Genomic DNA, 16177 nt, shown 5'->3' with positions numbered 1-16177 from the left:
GTGGGGTGAAAGGTGAGGACAAGGGTACTGTTGGGGCGAAGTAACCCTAGTCATGTATGACACACCTTTCACCTTCCGATGAAAATCTGTCACTAATATTGGATGGTATCGTTCAAGCTTTCCCAATAACCATTTGTACACTTGCCATTTTGTTTTGAGAAGTTAACACCTCCATTATCATAACAAATGGTGGAAGTTCATAGAAATGTGTTGAGTTTGCGCACTAATATTGCAAACACTCCCTTTACATGCTCAGGGCTCTGAGTTCATCAGGATCTGAGTTCAAGGACTTGGACAATTTGGAACCCTGGGAAAATCTGAACATCTTAAAGATTTCAGAACATTTTGTTCCAAATAGGCAGAATTAGTCATGTGAATTCTATTTCATTTTGCCTCACTAAATGGAGCAGAGTAACCCTGCCTACTTGCTCAAGGTTATAAATCAGAATTCATTGGCTTTAAATTGGAGAGTAACAAAATCGAAAGCCGCATCAGGGCTGTAACCTTCCTCTCGAGGACGGTTTGAAGGCTTGTAAGTGCACTAAAGAAAAACTGAATGCAAAAGCTTGTTATGCTTCCTCCCCAGGTTTTGCCTTACTCGCTCGAAAAAAAAGACGGACAGTTGATTTGTTCCCTGGACCAATGATGCTCTACAGCCAGGCTTTGGGGGGTGCATGAAAGCAACCTGCATAACTTTCCCTCAGAATTTTCCTCCTTCTTTGTCAGACAAGTGTTGGCCTACCACTTGGGATTTTTTTGACTGTCTCATAATGGGCCCCGATACTTAGGAGGAGGCGAGGAGGGAGCGCCTGTCAGTGGCGGGGAAACCCTTTCAATGCCGGGATTGCAGAGATCCTGCCGAATTTAATGGCGGGATCTTATTGCAAATTGTCTACTGCTTCCTGCCCGGTAGCTAGCCAGATTGAAGGCTGGCTGCCGGGTGGGAAGGCCTGCGGTAGAAGGGAGCAGCCAGGGACCGTTGGGGACAAACCACGGCAATTGAGAAGATCTGGGATCAGTGGGAGAGTGGCTCGGAGTGCAGTGGAGAGGAGGAGGAGGAAGGGAGGGAGAGATTGCAGGGTGTTCGGCGCAGGTTGGGGGGTGGGGATCGGTGATTGCAGGGGAGATAGATTGGATCGGCGGGGGTGGGGGGAAGGGAAGAGATCAGCGGGGGTGCGGAGGGAGGTTGGTCGAGCATGGGGAGGCAGATCACGGCAGGTTTGCTTCAGGGGGAAGCACTCATGCTCCCCCTGGCCCACAAGCAGTGCTGGTAACGCACTTACCTGCTGGATCTGGCAGCTCCCGCTTCCCTTTAGCTGCTGGGTTTCCCGAGCCCCGGGAAACCCAGTGCCCAGCCATTAACTCCAAATCACTGATAAAATCTGAGGCACGTGTCATCAATTAAATATTGCTGACTCGCCAAGAGCAGGTTACTAATTTGACCCCAAACCGGGCCCGCATTCGCTGGGGGGGGGTGCAATTCCAATTTTTAGCAATTTAATCCCCCTCCTGACACTGTCCTGCCTGGGGGGGGGCGGGGGGCGGTGGTGGGGGAGGGTGCAGTAAAGGGGGGGAGCGAGGTGGGGGTTTAAAATTACTCTTCTAGAGATTGGACTTTCAGTTTATGGAGAAGTTTCAGGCACAAATCCATTTCCTTCCATTCTATCGCGTGTGCGTTGGTGCATTAATGTTCCTAATCATGGTGCACATTCTGCACCGATTAAAAATGACTAGAATGATAAATAACTCAAATGAAATGTATAAGGTTATATACTCCACAACAATCCAGTGAATCTAGATAACAGGATAAAGAACAAGTAGAGACGTACAGGCTCCTCTCTCTGACCCGAGCGATAAGTGTGTTGTCAGGGGCGAGCAAGGCTGCAGGTGTGAGAGACGAATTAACCTAAAGGATGCTGGAAAATAATTCACTCACAGAATCTAGAAAGAGGGGCGAGCAGAAACTGAAGCAATTACATTGATTTTCTTTATAAAACAACTTGATTATCTCTTATTTATTCACATTGATAAATAAGTTAATGCCGGCGCCCACATGGCTCATTTATCCAATGACCAGCTGAGCCGTGTAGATCAGCAGGATTCCAGATTCAATCTTTGATCTGTGTTGGGTTTGCTAATCTCAGTCAGGGTGATGGTAGCCTCACAACCCTTCGAGATGTCTGTGCTCTTCTCATTCTGTCCTCTTGAGCATCCCTGATTTTGATCGCTCAACCATTGGCAAACGTGCCTTCAGCTGCCTTGGTCCGAAACTCTGGAATTCTCTCCCTAAACCTCTCCGCCTCTCTACCTCTCTCTCCTCCTTCAAGACGATCCTTAAAACCTAGCTCCTTGACCAAGCTTCAGGTCATCTGCCCTAGTATCTCCTTATGTGGCTCGGTGCCAAATTTTGTTTGATAACGCTCCTGCGAAGCGCCTTGGGACGTTTTACAATGTCAAAGGCGCGATATAAATACAAGTTGTTGTTGTAGTAGTAAACTGGGCCTCACCACCCCTGAGTTAGAGAGGAAATAATTGGGCAGAGCTTCTGTTCCTGATTACTATCCGACAGCCCCTGCGGGAAGTGTATATAGGTGGCCATTGGTTGAGGGCAGAAGAGAACTTTACCGTGACTGTCCCGTGATGGGGCTGTAAAGATCAATCCTGCCCTTCAAAACTCACTGTCTGGGTTTTCAAGTGACTAATAGGAACTTGGGTGAGGTGCCGTCTGTTAAGGGAGAAGGAATGGCGCCAACACCCAAGCACCATCATCTGCAGCTGAATGCAGGAAGATCAATTCAAGATTATACATCGCACACACCCGCACCGTCTGAACATGGTGCAGAAATTCCACCCACCCCAAATCAATGCTTGCTGGAGGAGCTGTGCCGAGAAGGGCACGCTCCTCCACATTTTCTGCTCAAGCCTGATTGAGCGTGGCATCACCGCCGAACTCGATACTGTCCTCACCCGACATGTATTTTTCAACAGGAGTCAGTGGACAGCAATGAACAGCAAGAACCCTGGCTAGTTTCGCCCCCTCTCTAGCCCAAAGTGTTGAGGTCAACTATAGCATATCCAACTGCTGTTCCAGCTGAGCTCCAGATTATAAACGATGCCTTTTCAACCTCAGCCCCCTTGCACGCAGCTCTCACTGTATTACATCATTCCCACATGCTCCTTGAACTTCTACTTTAAAAATAAAAGTCTCTCTGCAACTTCCTCAAAACTTGTTATTGCAGAATGTAAGTGCAATATATCAGAACCACACCAAGCTAATCTTGGAAAATGAATGGTTTCAGGTGTCTCTTAATGAGAAAAATGAATCAGTGCTTCATGGTATACCTTGGATTTCAAAAGATTTCAATAGTTAAGTACAGACAAAGAAGGCCATTGATCCCATCATCTGATGAAGTGTATTAGCAATTGTAGGATTGCTTATATCACATATCATTATTTATTCTCCAGGGGAGTCTCGGGCCACGACCGGTAAATGTTGATTCTTTGACACGTTGGATATTTTCCAGAACTTTACAGTTAACTGTTTAGGGATCATTTTCCAAGTTGGTGACGGCAGGGAGAGGGGAGTTCCTTACTTGCTGGCACTGACAGCTGTGGGTGGTCGCCCATGTATACAGGTGCAGAGCCAGCAGCCTCCCATGTTGCCTAATATATATATCCCTCCTTGCCTTCCTGGTGATTATCCACTTTTTCCTCCAAGAAGCACAGAATGAGAGGTATTCCTAATGAGGAAAAACATTGCCTTCTCTATGAAATGTGGGAGGGCAAAAAAATGGAAACTGTACGTGACTGGAAATCAAAATAGCAGCAAGATTCTTGTTGAAAGTATGAACAGCTGTTCAGCAGCAAAGTACAGCAATTGAAAGCTCCAGTAACATGTGCCAGTGACAAAGACATATTTTTTTGCCTGCATTTGATGAGTGATTTGAAACTCTTATTACTAGAAACAGTACACCACTGATGAATTGTGGTTTCCTGTCAGCTGTTTACTGGAAAGAACAGAACGTACACATTACGGTACAACAGTTGAACTTGGGCGGGGATTTTGATTTCTGTGAAACAAAGATGTTTACAAGCCTTACCACAGGGCTAAGTGTAGGGGTGTTCAATACCTCATTTATAGGTCTGGGTTTTCCTTTTCCTGGGCATGCAGGGTCGACCTGGGGACGCCTGCTTGCCAGCTTTAACTCTGCCACGACTCTAGCCCAGATTCCTGGCTTGTCTGTTCATGGCAGAGTCCCAGCAAGTGAGAGTCCCCCGTGGTCCCCAGGAAGGCTCAGGTGGTACAGTAGTGGGACCACTGTGGCCGCAGCACCAGAAGGGGCCAAAGGGCTCCAAGGGCTAGAAGGCATATTCCACTTGGTTGAGACTGAAGCCTTCAGTCGGGAAGCCACTGAGGCAAATTGAAGGGAGAGGAGGTCTTTACTACATTGGTATGTAGTGGGGCAGGGAAGGGCTGGGGTGGGATGAGGGAAATTGAGGTGAGGCAAGAAGGTAACGATAGTCCTCACTACCCAATTTTCCACATGATACACAGTGCTATCCTACCCAATTTGGGGAGGGGGGCTGGGGGTGGGGGGATGGGAATAGCGGAGGAAAGTCCAGCCTTATAGTCTCTTTCATGACAACATAGAAGAAACAAAGACCCTTGTCAAAGGTTGGTTACCCATTTAATATTTAGAAAAGAATGCAGCCTTCTGTTGAAACTTATGTAAATATGGGAAATGCAATTATCTATTGCCTTTTGCTTCATTATAGATTCAAAGATGTTTGGCTTGTACTTCTGTGGGAAGCTTGTGAGTAGCACCCAGTCAAACCCCTGTGGGACAGAGCTGGCAATGTGCAGTGGTTTGACCAAAGGCCCAATGCATGTCATTTGATGTCATTCAGGCCCCAGCGGCAGACCTCACTGTGTAATGCACAGAACTGCGGCAAGATCGAGGTGCCAATGGCGCCAGGTGCAGGAGGGGCACATCTCTCAGGTAGGTTATCACTCAGCTCCCTGAATCCTGAGAGCTGGAAGAATCGACAGTTGTGATGGGGTGTCTAGTACAGTGCACACTGTTATGAATGACTCTGAGGGCTAGTATTGTACTTGAGCTGGTGTGACCTTAGTCCCATTTATTGTAACTCCAGAGTGAGGCACAAGCATGGTGGGCATCCTTTTATACTGGGCCCTGTACACCTATGCAGGTGACCCTCAGGTCTCCCACCACAGTGCCCTCTGGTGGCACACCTTATGTGACTATACAGTTAATATACATGGTCTACATACATGATGCACAGTCCTAACACCTGAACCATTGGATTTGCATACAAGGGGCTTTTTCAAAGGAGATTTGGGTTAGTTGATTGACTACTAGAATCAGCATACACTTGGTTAAGGTGGTTTCCTGTCATATATTATGTTATGGCATATAAAGTGCAGCTGATATGCTCTCGGGTGCTGTTTTCTGTGAAACTAAAGTGTTTTCGCACACTAATACATGGAGTGTAGAGGTGTTGAATGATACCTGATTTATTGTGTTGTTAATGGCAAGATGGGTGAAGCAATTAGTTTCAGTTATCATAGACAAAGTGGGTGGGGTGACAGACAAACATCCTTGTTATTGTCAAAGATTGGCTATCCATTTCGCAAGATAATTACTGATGAAAAGGCCATTCAGCCCATCTTAACTCATCCATCCAATGAAAGTCTCCCATTGGAGCATCCAATTGTTTCTTAAATGCTTCCAGGGTTTTAATTTCCCTCACTGTATCTGGAAGCTTATTCCAGGTGTTGATTACTCTGAGGGAAGAGCAACTTCCTGACATCAGTCCTAAATGTATCTTTGATTGGTTTGAACCTTGTCCTATTGTACTGTTCTCACAATTTAATTGCAAGTAATATTTATTACTATTTAAAGTAATATTTCACATTTATCTCATCCATTACCATTAACTATCTTATATGCTTCTGTAAGACCACCTCTTACACCTCCATGCTAAGGTGAAAACGCTAGGTTTCTCCAATGTCGCTTCATAATTCAGACCTTTTACATTAGGGATCAGCCTTGTGGCTTGTCTCTGCACTGCCTCCAGTGCCGAAATGTCTACTTTGGCCGGAACTTTTACTTTGCAGTCGGGTTTTGTGCACGCAAGGCGCGTAACGGGAAGGGAATGCAATGCCCCAAGCAGCGCATTGTTCAGAGTGACTTTAACTTAATGGCTCCAATTGATAGACTCATGTATGTTTCCTGGCCCTATTAAATGGACTGATGATGTCATCGATGACTCATTTCCAGCGCTGATATTTAAAGCAGCCGTACTCAACTCATTTGAAGGTCTGCAGAGGAGGGCGGAAGGTGACATACAAAGGCCTGAGGACTGTTATAAATTAGAAAGGATGGATAGCCAAAGGCAGAGGACTGCACCATGTTTTTCAGATGCATCCCTGCATACTCTGATGGAGGCTGTCATAGAATGTAGGGAGGCGAAGAAGACCTCCAAAAGAGCCCAAAATATATAGCTGAGGAGATCAACAGCAGGGATGTGGTCAGGAAAAGATTCAATGATCTCATGAGGTCAGGAAAGGTGAGTGCAATGCCACACTCATCTACATCCTGATGTGCCTGTCAACATATCCCCAACACTGCCTTCCCAAGCCTACTCTTGCCCATCATTCCTCACACCAACATACTTTGCATGTCCACCCATCCCACTCTCTCTCTCGATATTATCACCTCCCCAACTGACTAACCATCCCTCACACTCGCCCTCATCCTAATGCATTCACAGCAAGTGACACCACATAAGGAGGCCATTTGGCATTGGCATCCCACTCCCTCATAGTCACTCTCTACAGATGTAACCCATCCATTCCTTACACTCATTCCATCACTCTCACTCAAAGTTCTCTTCTTTCCCTTGTTGCAGGAGAAAAGAGCCCAGAACAACAGGGAGAGACAGGGAGGTGGCCCTCCAATCTTCACCCAACTAACAGCAGCAGGGGAGGGGGCTCTGGAGAACTCAGGAGTTGGAGAGATGCCTGCAGTGGGAGACAGAGAGGCGGACAACCCAGCAACCTGGTGACAGAATCACATCTCATAAAAGCCCACATGGCATACAACAATCCCCATATGGTGACTGATGTCAGCAGCCAGTGAAATGCTGTCACATGCATAACATTTAAATTATTATTATAACACTTCTAATGTATCTCTTTACTCTCCCACAAGTCCATCAAATGCCGCCCCCCCCCCTCCACTGTCCAGCGGAGGGAGACAACTCCTAAGAGGTACCTCGAGCAGACCCAAGCGCACCCAATGGAGATACGCTCACCTCGCTGGGTGCTTTGCACCATGGAGTAGGGCCGTCACCTGGTGTCTCACAATTCAAGAGCAGGTGGTGTTGACAGGAACAGCCGTGAAGACTCCTCGTCGGAGGGCGCAGGACGTTCCAAGCTCTGCTAAGCTGCATGCAGACGCTGAGCCCTGGAGGTGTCACGAAAGAGGGTGATCTTGGAGGGGCAGCAACAATTGCAGAAGGCTCTGGCATCTTTTGCGTTGTGTCGCAGGTGATGGCGACGATCAGCTCTTCCATGGAAAGGATGGCCCCTGCATGGAGCAGCTAATGCGTGACTCACATGAGCACATGCTAGCTGTGGACAACAGATGGCAGAGGTTCAAAGACCTCCTCTCTAGGAGGGATATAAACGTAGACGGGCATTCATCGCCCAACTCCAGCCCCTTGGTAGCAGGCAAGTACGTGTAGCCCATGAGAGGGATGATGCTGAGAGGGGACATGGAAGTGGAGGCTCTTCTCAAAGCACTCCCGCGTCTCCTCGGTCACCACCCCCTCAGTCAGAGCCTCAGATGCCTCCTCGGATTCCGATGGCAGAGTCTGCCCCTGCACAGTCACAGGAGGAGCAGACTTTGGCAGGGCCCTCACAGGCTCCAAAACCCAGCGGACATCCGCCAATAGTGTCTAATTAATTGCAGCAGTGACGTGAGCTGCTGAAGCCATAGGGGTTGGACATAAGAACATAAAAAAAAAGAGCAGGAGTAGGCCATTTGGCCTCTTGAGCCTGCTCCGCCATTTAATAACACCATGGCTGATCTATCTCAACACATCCTGCGCTATCCCCGTGTGCTAGATTTTACACTTTTTTTTTTGCATGCATAACGCCCACTTAACGTCCATTTTACCGCTGAAATGACATATAATGCCCAGATATCGCCCATTTAGCCACAAAATGGAAACAGGCGCACATTATTCAGACACTTATTGCCAAGCATTACTTTCCCTATGTGCGTAACGCCGGGAAAAAATAATACCGCTCGCTCACTTTTTTTGGGTGGAATCATCAGAATGGGTGAAACCAACGCCCATAATATCGCCCAGCGTTACTTTCCGCACGTAATTAACGCTGAGATTTAATAATACCACCCGACCACTTTTTGTTGTCGTAAAGGTCACATTTGCCAAAACTAACACCCAGGAGATCGGCCAGCGTCACTTTCACCACTTCACACACATCTCGCCCACATTATCGCTCGCCCAAAACACGCTCAGAAAAAGTGGAACTGTTCTGAACGAATCACAGCGGTGTGGGCGCCATTTTCTAAATCGCAAAAGGCTGCTTCAACTTCGGGGGAGTTTGGATTGAATGTGGAGTTCTTCTTCTCAGGTGAAGTGACCATCTTAGCAAACATATTTTCAGACTCTGAACTATTGGGGGTTTATTCTAGATGTATTTTAGTGAGGAAATTACTGCTTCTGATCAATCACTATTATACTTTCATTGCAATGGGGCCAGCCATTTCTCAGCCTGCATCGATTAAAATGCAGATTCTGCAGAGTAAAAATAGCTCAATTTAAGACGTGCCAGAATGAGGAGGAGGTCCAGACCATACACACCCCACACTTACAGGGAGAAGAGATCTTACCTCGACGTGTCCGAGCACACCTGCCTTCAGAGACTGCGTTTCCACAAGGTGGTGTTCAATGAAATATGCGAGCTCATCAGGCCACATATGCAGCCTACCATCAGGACATCAGTGTCGGTCGAGGTCAAGGTCACTGTAGCACTGTCTTTCTACACGTCTGGTTCCTTTCGGACCTCCGCGGTCGAGATTTCCCCTCTGTCTCACCATGCCACCCATCACTGCATTAGACAGGTCACGGAGGTCCTGTACATGAGAAGGATGGACTTTATCAGCCTCCCCATGACCACCGAGGCTCAGACTGACAGGGCTGGCGCATTCTACCATATTGCTAAGTTCCCCAGGGTGCAGGGAGCTATACAGTGCACTCACATCGCCATGCGGCCACCTTCTCAGGACCCAGAACTTTTTCATAACAGAAAAGGTTTTCACTGCCTGAAGGTCCAACTAGTTGTCGACCACAAACAGATCATCATGGTAGTGAATGACAAATGTCTGGGCAGCTTCGATGAGGCTCACATCCTGCGTGAGAACACTGTCTTTGACATGTTTAAGAGTCAGCCACAAGGACAATGCCAGATGCTTGGTGATAACCGATATGGCCTAGCCACCTGCAGATGACCCCCCTGCGTGACACCCACACCGAGGCCAAGAAGCGATACAATGAGAGCCACAGAGACACGCGCAATATGCTCCAGAAAACAATAACTGTACTTAAGCAGCGCTTTAGATGCCTGGAGCACTCAGGAGAGGAGCTACAATACAACCCTGAGCAAGGAGGTAAATTCGTGGTCATGTGCTCCATGCCTCACAAGCTGGCTATCAGGAGGGGACAAGAATTGCCAGAAAGGACTGATGGTCCACCTCAGGAGAGAGAGGAACAGGAGGTCGAGGGACTGCGTGCTGACCTAGGGCCAGACAATCAGGCTGGCTATGCAACCATGCCCACTCCCCCCTCCAGACTGCAGGAAAGGGCCCGTGGTGGCTACAGAGCTGCAAGACTCTTGCGTCAGGAGCTGATAACTGAACGATTTGCCTGAAAGAACGTTGCTGTGGGTGACCATGCTGACACACTGCCGTAAGTATGCAGCTCAGACATCAAGGGTGGGCATCACCTTGGTGCCAGTTAAAGTTTAAGTTGATTGAAGTTAAGTTTTAGTTAACCCTTTCATGTTAAGGAATCACCAGTGTGTAATAGTCCAGCTATCTGAGACAATGCGCAACAAGGTTATGTTGAATAAAAAACATTTTATACTAACATTGGTCTGAAATCATAAGTATCAGGGCCAAAACACCCCACCCCATACCCCACTTTTTCGACCATTTACTTCAATCAAATCGTCAACATGTCCAACAACACAGAATACAAATGCAAAGCAGGAGGGTGGCCCCCTCCCCCCATACATTACAACAAATTGCATAAACCCAGATGGAGATATAACACAGCCATCACCTGCGGACATGCACCTTACTTTCCTTCCCCCCATCCCCTTCTTCTCCCCACCTCTACCCCTTCCCCTCCTCGCTCCATGGTGCCTGGCCATTGAGGGAGATGAAGGCAAAAGCGGTGGTTGGACGGGTACGTGAGTGGGGCGTGCCGAGGGGGCAACATTCCCTGATCCAGAAGCAGGATCTTGGTCCTGCCTCTCATCTGTCGTTCGCAGTGGTGGTGTGGAACCTAGGGGTGGAGTGCCGCGCTCCGGGACCACTGGGAGGCCTGTGCAGTAGTGTTCCTGGCTATCGCCTCCAGGGCCTCCGCTATCTGTGAAACGTACTCTGTCATGGTGGCCAGCTGTCGGGATATGCCCCCCAATGCATCGAGGATCTGGTCACCAATGTCTACAGTTCTCCTGGACAACTGTACCATCTCTCCGCTCTCGTGGATCAGACCTGCCGCATCCACGGAACCTCTGCGGGGTCAGCGCCGTCCTGGGGACAAATGGGGTGCCCTGTGGCATTCTTTACCTAAAGATGTGCACCGTGACCGCAGGCTTTGACTACAACATTCCCGGTAAAAGTGAAAGACCTCACATCTGCTGATAGTCACTCATGACTGTTACAAATCAAATTATATAAATGCATAAGTACATGTAAATAAATGTAATACTTACTCTTGCGGATCCCACAAGGTCGTTCCATCGTTTGCGGCATTGGTTGCCCTCACGCACCTCGTTGGTCGCCGACAAGACTACCTCTGCTATCTCGGCCCATATCTTCTAGTAGGCCTTTGGGGTGGGCTTCACACGCCCTCCCTGGGTCAAATCACCCCAGCGTAACTTGACTTCCTGCAGGAGGGAGGCATTTGCCTTGTCCAAGAACCTCCTGGCTCTTTTGCACCCTCCAATGTGCTCTTCTCCCAGCTCACTGCTCTCACGAGTTTCAGTCTCCATAACGTGCTGTGTCGCCTCCTCCTCCCCCTCCATATAGACCAAATTCGGGCAAATATCTGGCTGGTAACAGCTTATTTTTGTTTCCCTATTTGTTCTAAACCTCTAAACTCTCCCTCCTTCCTCCCAAAGCAGCCACACCACACGCACACATGCCTTCACTCCCTCTCAGCTCCCTCTCTATGTCTCCTCTTCTGCGCATGTCATGATGACCCTTGACCTCCTGAATCATGTTAATCGAGCGTTATCATGCTGTTGCTAAGGACAGCGACACTTTACCGCAAAGGTCCGAGAGATTTAACGCTACCGCCCATTTCATATCGCTCGCGGTAGCGCCCAATTTCAAAAATGGAGACTAGGGGCTTTGAGAATGGGCAACAAGCTGGCGATCTGAAAACCCATTTTAACCGCCGACATCAGAAATACCACCCATTTTTGGGCGATCTGCATAAAAGTGTAAAATCTAGCCCCAAATCTCTTGATTCCCTTAATATTCAAAAATCTATCAATCACTGTCTTGAATATACTCCAAGACTGAGCCTTTACAGTCCACTGGGCTAGAGAATTCCCAAGATCCACCAGCCTGTGAGTAAAGAAATTTCTCCTTATCTCAGTCCTAAATGGTTGACCCCTTATTCTGAGACTGTGACCCCTGGTTCTGGACTCCCCAGCCAGAGGAAATATCCTCAGTGCATCTACCCTGTCAAGCCCTGTAAGAATTCTGGATGTTTCAATCACCTCTCATTTTTCTAAACTCTAGAGAATATAGGTGTAGTCTACTCAATCTCTCCTCATAGGACAATCCCCCTATCCCAGGAATCAGTCTGGTGAACCTTTGTTGCACTCTCTCCATTGCAAGCATATCCTTCCTTAGGTAAGGAGACCAGAACTGTACATAATATTCCAGGTGTGGTCTCACCAGCACCCTATATAATTGCAGTAAGACCTCATAGAAGCACTCAGAAAAGTAAAATGACACAAAAGTAGATGCTTGTGGGAATGCACGTGGTTGTATTACAAATGTTAATGTTAAGTTTCAGTTATTTTGACAACCCACAAATGTTTTTCTTTGCACCACTTTCGGGTCTTGTCCATTTTTGCCTCAAAACTTGGAAGTGGTTTCGTCACTTGGAGTGAATGGTGAGACATTATTTAACCTCGAGCATTGGGGCTTTGGGTAAGAAGAATGGCTTTATCATTGTAGGAATGCTTTTTGGCATGATTATTGCCCAAAAACCAGACTAAATCATTAAAACCTAAAATTCTAGCTTAGAGAGTTGTGGTGAATGGCTGTTTTTTGGACTGGATTGAGGTATTCAGTGGAGTTCGCCCAGGTTCAGTACTAGGACCACTGATATACATTAATGACTTGGACTTGGGGTACAGAGCACAATTTTGAAATTTGCAGTTGATACGAAACTTGGAAGTATAGTGAACAGTGAGGAAGATAGTAATAGACATCAAGAAGACATCGACAGGCTAGTGGAATGGGTGGACACATGGCAGATGAAATTCAATGCAGAGAAATGTGAGGTGCTACATTTTGGTAGGAAGAATGAGGAGAGACCATACACAATAAATAGTACAAGAACAGAGAGACCTGGAGGTACTTGTGCACAAATCTTTGAAGATGGCAGGACAGGTTAACAAAGCAGTTAATAAAGCATATGGGATCCTAGGCTTTATAAATAGAGGCATAGAGTACAAAAGCCAGGAAGTAATGCTAAACCTATACAAGACACTAGTTCGGCCCAGCTGGAGAATTGTGTTCAATTCTGGGCACCAAACTTTAGGAAGGATGTGAAAGCTTTGGCGATGGTACAAAAGAGATTTACTAGAATGGTTCCAGGGATGAGAATGGTTCCATGAATAGACTGGAGAAGCTGAGCTTGTTCTCCTTGGAGCAGAGAAGACTAAGAGGAGATTTGATAGAGGCGTTTAAAATCATGAAGGGTTTAGATAGAATGAATAAAAATAAACCACTTCCAATGGCTGAAGGGTCACAGGTTTAACGTGATTGGCAAAAGAACCAGAGTTGACATGAGGAAAAACCTCTTAATGCAACGAGTGGTTAGGATTTGGAATACACTGCCTGATAGGGTGGTGGATCATCATCGTCATCATAGGCAGTCCCTCGGAATCGAGGAAGACTTGCTTCCACTCATAGAATGAGTCCTTAGGTGGCTGAACAGTCCAATATGAGAGCCACAGTCCCTGCCACAGGTGGGACAGATAGTCGTTGAGGGTAAGGGAGGGTGGGACAGATTTGCCGCACGTTCTTTCCGCTGCCTGCTTTTGATTTCTGCATGCTATCGGCGATGAGACTCGCGGCGCTCAATGCCCTCCTAGATGCACTTCCTCCACTTAGGGCGGTCTTTGGTCAGGGACTCCCAGCTGTCAGTGGGGATGTTGCACTTTATCAGGGAGGCTTTGAGGGTGTCCTTGTAACGTTTCCTCTGTCCACCTTTGGCTCGCTTGCCATGAAGAAGTTCCGAGTAGAGCGCCTGCTTTGGGAGTCTCGTGTCTGGCATGCAGACAATGTGGCCTGCCCAGCGGAGCTGATCAAGTGTGGTCAGTGCTTCAATGCTGGGGATGTTGGCTTGGTTGAGGACAGGCCTGGTTGGTGCGTCTGTCCTCCCAGGGGATTTATAGGATCTTGTGGAGGCATCGTTGGTGGTATTTCCCCAGTGACTTGAGGTGTCTACTATTATGTATGCAACCCTATGTAACCAGCATTATATTGCCACCAGAGGACGTACCTGTTGGAGTCCCAAGGGATCCCAGCATCCCTTGGGAGCACTGTATATAAGCAGGCCTCCCATGCTGTACGAGCACTCTGGAGTTAGAATAAAGGAGCTAAGGTCACGTCTACAGTACTCAGTTACATTACTTTATTATGAACTTAACAACTGGCGACGAGATAACGAACCATCATGCGAAAATGCAGAGAATTGTTGGTATCCTGGAGAAATTCGCAGAAGGGGACGATTGGGAGGCCTTCGTGGAGCGACTCGACCAATACTTTGTGGCCAACAAGCTGGAAGGGGACGAGAAAGCTGCCAAATGAAGGCCGATCCTCTTCACTGTCTGCAGGCCAACAACCTACGGCCTCATGAAGAATCTTCTTGCTCCGGTGAAACCAACAACCAAATCGTATTAAGAACTGTTTACACTGGTCCGGGAGCACCTAAATCCAAAGGATTTCTGATGGCAAGGCATCGATTTTACATATATCAACAGTCTGAAGGCCAGGAATTGGCGCGCTATGTTGCCGAACTAAGGCGCCTTGCAAGACATTGCAAATTCGATGGATTCCTGGAGCAAATGCTAAGAGATTTTTATGTGCTTGGCATTGGCCATGAGGTTATCCTTCACAAACTATTGACTGTTGAAACACCGAACCTGAGCAAAGCCATAAAGATAGCCCAGGCATTTATGTCCACCAGCGATAACACCAAACAAATTTCGCAGCACAGAGGTTACACAAAGTAAAGTCATTTTCAGGCAGGAATGCATATGGCAGAATGTACATGCCTGCAGCTGCACGACCTCAGATGACCCAGAGTCCGCCATCAAATGTTAATGCAAGGCAGTTAACACCTTGGTGCTACGGAGGTGATCATCGAGCCCATCAATGCCGCTTCAAACACTATGCATGCAAAGGCTATGGAACAATGGGACACCTCCAGCGAATATGCAGACGAGCTGTAAGCTCTGCAAAGCACCACTTGCAGAGGAAGATCGATCCATGGTGGATCAAACTGAACTAGAGACTCAAACCGAGGAGGTAGAAGTATACGGGGTACACACCTTCACCACGAAATGTCCACCGATCATGTTAAAAGTCGAACTGGACAGAATTCCAGTATCCATGGAACTGGACCCTGGTGCGAGTCAGTCTATCATGAGCAAAAAGGCCTTCTACAGGCTGTGGTGCAACAAGGCACACAGACCCAAGCTTAGCCCCATTCATACCAAGCTGAGAACTTACACTAAAGAGCTAATCCCTGTAATTGGCAGCGCAGCAGTAAAAGTCTCCCATGATGGAGCAGTGCACGAACTCCCATTATGGATTGTACCAGCAGATGGCCCCACACTGTTCAGCAGAAGCTGGCTGGACAAAATCCGGTGGAACTGGGATGACATCCAAGCGCTCTTGTCTGTAAACGACTCCTCGTGCCCAATTTCTGAGCAAGTTTCCATCGTTGTTTGAGCTAGGCATCAGAAGTTTCTCGAGGGCAAAGGTACAGAACCACTTGGTTCCTGGTACACGACCCATCCACCACAAGGCATGGGCGGTGCCATATATGGTGCAAGAGAAAGTGGAGATCTATCTGGACAGGCTGCAGCGAGAAGGCATCATCGTGCCGGTGGAGTTCGAAGAGTGGGCCAGTCCGATTGTTCCGGTCCTCAAGGGCGATGGCTTGGTCAGAATTTGTGGGGACTATAAAGTAACGATTAACCGTTTTTCACTGCAGAACCAATACCCGCTACCCAAGGCAGACGACCTATTTGCAACCCTGGCAGGAGGACAGACGTTCACCAAGTTGGACCTGACCTCGGCCTACATGACGCAGGAACTGCCGGAATCTTCAAAAGGCCTCACCTGCATCAATACGCACAAAGGTCTGTTCATCTACAATAGATGCTCGTTTGGGTTTCTATCGACTGCGGCTATTTTTCAAAAGAACATGGAGAGCCTGCTAAAGTCGGTTCCACGCACCATGGTTTTCTAGGACGATATATTAATCACAGGTCAGGACACCATCGAACACTTGAAAACCCGGAAGAGGTTCTAAGTCAGCTAGATCGTGTGAGACTCAGGTTGAAATGCTCGAAGTGTGTTTT

The sequence above is a fragment of the Pristiophorus japonicus genome, chromosome 12 (genome assembly GCF_044704955.1).
Source record: "Pristiophorus japonicus isolate sPriJap1 chromosome 12, sPriJap1.hap1, whole genome shotgun sequence".
Classification (NCBI taxonomy): domain Eukaryota; kingdom Metazoa; phylum Chordata; class Chondrichthyes; family Pristiophoridae; genus Pristiophorus; species Pristiophorus japonicus.
This window is presented reverse-complemented; position numbering follows the sequence as displayed.